Genomic DNA, 5098 nt, shown 5'->3' on the forward strand with positions numbered 1-5098 from the left:
GGTTAAGGAAGGGGAGGAGAGCTATGTTTAAAAATAAATGGAATATAAAAACAGAAACATTAATCAAATAATGATGAAGCCAGAAAAGGCGGGAAGAAATATGGGAGTCATGTAGAAAAAGAGAATTTACTTTCATTGTGAGGCAACTAGGGAAGGCTTTATGCAGTAAGTAGCATTTGGCCTGAGTAGGATTTTGACATGCAAAGTTTGGAGGAGGAGATAGGGCATTTTATGTGGTAGGGCATTTGCAAGAAAGGGTGCAGAAAGGTGAGAAGGCATGGGCTGTGTTCAGGGAATGGGGAGCATTGCCACACGTGTTGAAACATGAAGTGCCCCTAGAGGGGGAAGGGTGAATGACAAGGCAGGAAAGGCAGGATAACTCTTGATGGATGGGAATGAAGCCTGGAAGTGAGACTAGTCAGTTCAGTCAAATGACACCCGACTGATTTCTTTTTCTTGGGATGCTCTTCTAAAGTCCCATCTACCTCTAAGCTAGGATTCTGTAACAATTCTATGGAAGTGCCCCTAGAGGGGGAAGGGTGAATGACAAGGCAGGAAAGGCAGGATAACTCTTGATGGATGGGAATGAAGCCTGGAAGTGAGACTAGTCAGTTCAGTCAAATGACACCCGACTGATTTCTTTTTCTTGGGATGCTCTTCTAAAGTCCCATCTACCTCTAAGCTAGGATTCTGTAACAATTCTATGGGCCTTTGATGAGTTGTTTGTGGGATTTTTTTTTTGGAGTGGGAAAGACAGGGCAATTGGGGTTAAGTGACTTGCCCAAGGTCACACAGCTTGTAAGTGTGTCAAGTGTCTGAGGCCAGATTTGAACTCGAGTCCTCCTGACTCCCAGGCCAGTGCTCTACTCACTGTGCCACCTAGCTGCCCCTGTTCTTGGGATTTAACCAAGTAAATTGGTTGTTTACTTGATCATATAGATAGAGCTGTAAAGGAGGAATTTATCCCAACCCTTACTTTTAAAATGATTGTTTTAGGCTGTGAAAAAGGTGTTTTCTAGACAAAAGACTGGCAGATATTGAATCTCCTCAGTTATAACCTCCTCAACAAAAAGCTCTAAAATGGGTAATAGGTGAGTCTCCCATCTAATTTCCCTTAATCACCTTCTTTGCCAAAAAGATGGTGCTAACCTTCTTGCTAGGAGTGGCAGTAGAAGGGAGGGGCCCAGGAAGGACTCAAGACTGGAGAATTCTGATCAACACAATGACCAACCACGATTCCCCAAGGGCCTATCATGAGATATGCTGTACACTTCCTGAATGAGAAGTCATGGACTCAGGGTGCTAAATAAGACATGTTTTTGGATGTGGTCAATGCGGGAATTTGTTTTGCTTGACTGCATATTTGATACAAATGGTTTTGTTTCTTTTTCCACTGGGGGAGGTACAAAGGAAAGAAATGAGATTTTTTAAAATTATAAATAAAAAAGGTTTTCAAAGGAAGGACTTGGTCACTTAATGAGAATGGTCACCCTGACAGCCCTAAAGATTAAGACTATTAGGGATCAGCACTTTCTCCATCTGACCCTACCTTTAGGTTAGCTTGTGGTTCTATAAGATAAGCACTCCTAGACAATTATCTAATAAACTTTTCCAAAGGAAACTAGAATTGTGCACATCATTTTCTCAGGAGGGCATGGTCACTTACTTTCCAATGATGGATGCTTTTGTGTCATGAGCCAGGGGAGAGTCCACCATCTCAAAGACATCTTTTTCACAGATCTCAATGGGAACAGATCTGAACCATTATGAAAACTGAATACATTGAATACCTTGAACTTACATAACTTCAAGAGCTAAGATCACAAACATATTCAAGGTGGTTGTTTCATTATGCTGAGACAAGGCCACAATTTTTTGCCATACGATATTATATACCATATTTCGGGGCTTAATAAATGCTACCACTATGTGTCCATCAGAGCCATAAGTAGGACTTTTTACACCTGGAGCAAATACCACAAACTACTCCTGCAGCAAGAGGCATGTGAAGAAATAGGGTGGGGGAGGATCTCTTTCCTTGTAGCTTCCTATTTTAACTAATTACTGTCACTAACTAGCTTTTAAGTTCCATCTTTTCTGTGCTGCTGGAGGTCTAAAATATTATCAGAACCCTATAAATGTGGCATACTTCCAACTCAGCATCCTGGGACAAAGCTCCGATCACCCCACCCCAGTCACAGAATCAGTACCCATGCCTAACAGTTATACAAAATTACATGTAAGAGAGCACTTCGTTCTTCCCAAGTGCATTTATTAGTGTGATCTCTTTAAACTCCCTCCAAGCCTTACTCTAATGCCTCTTATTGGTTCATAGGTAACTGGGCTTTTCAAGAAGAGTTCAATTTAAGACTTCAAAGAAGGGCTTGATTATGGGCTATATGACTTGTCTGAGGACCAGTCAAGCTAAGTTCATAGAGGCCAGTTTGGCTGTGGAGTGATAAATTTTTCACCCACAAAAATTCTCAAAGATTGTCAGCCAAGTTGCAGAGGGTCGACAAGGCATCATTGGAAGTCATACCCACACTAATGAAACAACAGATTTCTGAAGCATTGAAAGAACTTGAAAAAATGACATCTGGACTGAAAGATACCACCATGTGGTCTAGGCAGGCCTGCTCTAGCTCAGTGGGCTTCCTAGTCACCTCTACATCTTGTTCTAGTTCTGGCTTAGATTCTATTTCCAAGTAGGATAGAACTGAGTGAGAGGAGAAAGGAGGTGTTCAGTTGGGCTGATGGATCAAAGGCTACTAGGTAGGTAAATTTTCACCTTGTTTTTCCCAGAAGGAGGCTACTTCCCAATCACTTCCAAACCACCTCCCCCACCCTTCTAACTGTAGTCCTCTTCTTTATATGTTGTGTAGCCATCAGAATGGTAACTCCTCAAGGGCCAAGAGAGTCTTCCCTGATTGTATTTGCATCTGTGGGTCTTATCACAGGGCCAGGCACATGGGAGGTGCTTGATAAATGCCCTTTCATTCGTTCAGTGATTCACTAGAGGCTATAAAATGTCACTGTAACTCACTTAATTTATCACATGACTTGACCTATCACAAAATATAAATCAAGAAGGATTAGACTTGTTTTGCTTGGAGCCTACAGGCTGAACTAGAAACAACAGGTAGAAGTCACAGAGGGAGTTTGGGGCTCAGTTTAATGAAAACTTTCTGAGCAATTAGAATCATCTGGGAATGAAATAGGCTATCTCAGAAGGAAGTGAATCCACCATCATTAATGGTGTCAGGAGGAGTTAAATTATTTATCAGAGTGGTGTAGAGGGGATTCAGACTTCAAGGTAAGGTTAAAGTAGATAATCTCTGGGGTCCCTTCCAACTCTTGATTCTATAATAACAACTCATTTATGATTTGCGTGGTGCTGACCTCATAACTCCATGAGGTAGATAATGCAAATAATAGGTATCATCATCATTGTCCATAATTGTGGTTTCATTAGCATAGGGAGTTCCTTGGCAGAAAGTTCACAGTCTTAGAGAATTTGAATATGCCTTGCCTCAGACAAACTGAAGCCTGGGAAAGACTTTAGTTTAGAAAGACCAAGGTCATCTACTGCATCCTGGTCCATTGCCAGTCATCTTGTCTTTTGTTGATTGATTACTCTGGAGGAGAAAGTGAAGCTGATAACTTGGCACAGCTCTGCCTCACTTAAATCCAATTCACTCACAAGCCAAGACATCACCCTTGTGATGTCATTGGTCCTTTTCAAGAAGGAAGGATGAACAACAAAGGCGTCAAGAGATCAAGTGACTTGCTCAGGGCAACACAATCAATGTGTTTCAGAACTCAGGTCATCCTGACTCTACTAAGTTGCCTCTGAGTTCATTTCTCTATTTGTTATTCTAAGCTTGCCTAATAATCCAAATATTCTTATCCCCATTTCATAGATTAGGATACTGAGGCCATGAGAATTTTCATGACTCACCTATTCTCACATAGCTTGTAAATATCCGAAGTAGGGTTTGAACTCAGGTCCCATAATTCCAGGTCTGCCCTTCTATCCCCCATGCCACACTGCTGTTTGATGATTCCATGAAATGCTTATGTGCCACAGAGAATGGAATTCTGGCATTCAGAATATATGAATTTACATGAATTAATGTTGAAAAGCATCATCTGTTGTGCCTCCTGCATGTTCTACCTTAAGTGATAATCTGCCTTTATCTTAGATGAGTGGCCAAAGCCACACTAAAACATGCCTCCTCCATGTCCACTTTTTTCCCCATTCATTTGTTGGAAATTGAAAATTATATTTGATTCCAGAATTTGAGAATGGGATTCTAGAGTCAAAGAAAATTTATTGAGCCTTCTTTTTAGTATCATTCTATCATAGTGATAGAGTAATTCATGGAATTTTGTCTTCTTGAAAGCAGTTAAGGGAAAACATAACTTCTTGAAAGATAATTTAAAATATTTGTATTCTTTAGAAGGGAAAACAGGTGTTCATGCTTTTTTTTAAATAAAAAATTACATAAAGGAAAAATCTGAACATAAAATAGACCAAAAGGGATGATCATTTGCTTTGCAAAAAGATTCTTAAAATGTGTGAAGGATTCATTGCAGGGCTGCTTTAAATAGTAAGCTATCCTTAGTGCATTTTAAAGGGTAATTTAGTTTGCAGAAATGAGAGCTACCAAAACATTTTCCAGATCTGTTGAGTAAAGTGAAATATATCTCTAATTGAAATAAATTGGTATTTGAGACTATAGGGCATGCAGCCAGTTTAGTCACGTTTCCTTTGAAGCTTTAATATGCTCTTTCAGTTCCTTTCTCTTTAAATATTTGCACCATTTCCCAATCTCCATCCATCTTTCAAGGACTAGTTCTAATGCTGCCCTTTCCATGAAGCCTTTCTTGATTCTTCCTACTTGCCCTTACCAGAAATTACATGCCCTGCCTTTGAACTCCTATGGCACTATAACACAATCTGCCTTATATTAATATTATCGGGATATGCAAAATGGATACAACTACTTATGGATATGCTGATAGCAAGTTGTTTAATCAGTCAATAAACATTTACTAAATGCCTACCATGTGCCAGGCAGTGTGCTAAATGCTAGGG

This window comes from Trichosurus vulpecula, chromosome 4, assembly GCF_011100635.1.
Source record: "Trichosurus vulpecula isolate mTriVul1 chromosome 4, mTriVul1.pri, whole genome shotgun sequence".
Classification (NCBI taxonomy): Eukaryota; Metazoa; Chordata; class Mammalia; order Diprotodontia; family Phalangeridae; genus Trichosurus; species Trichosurus vulpecula.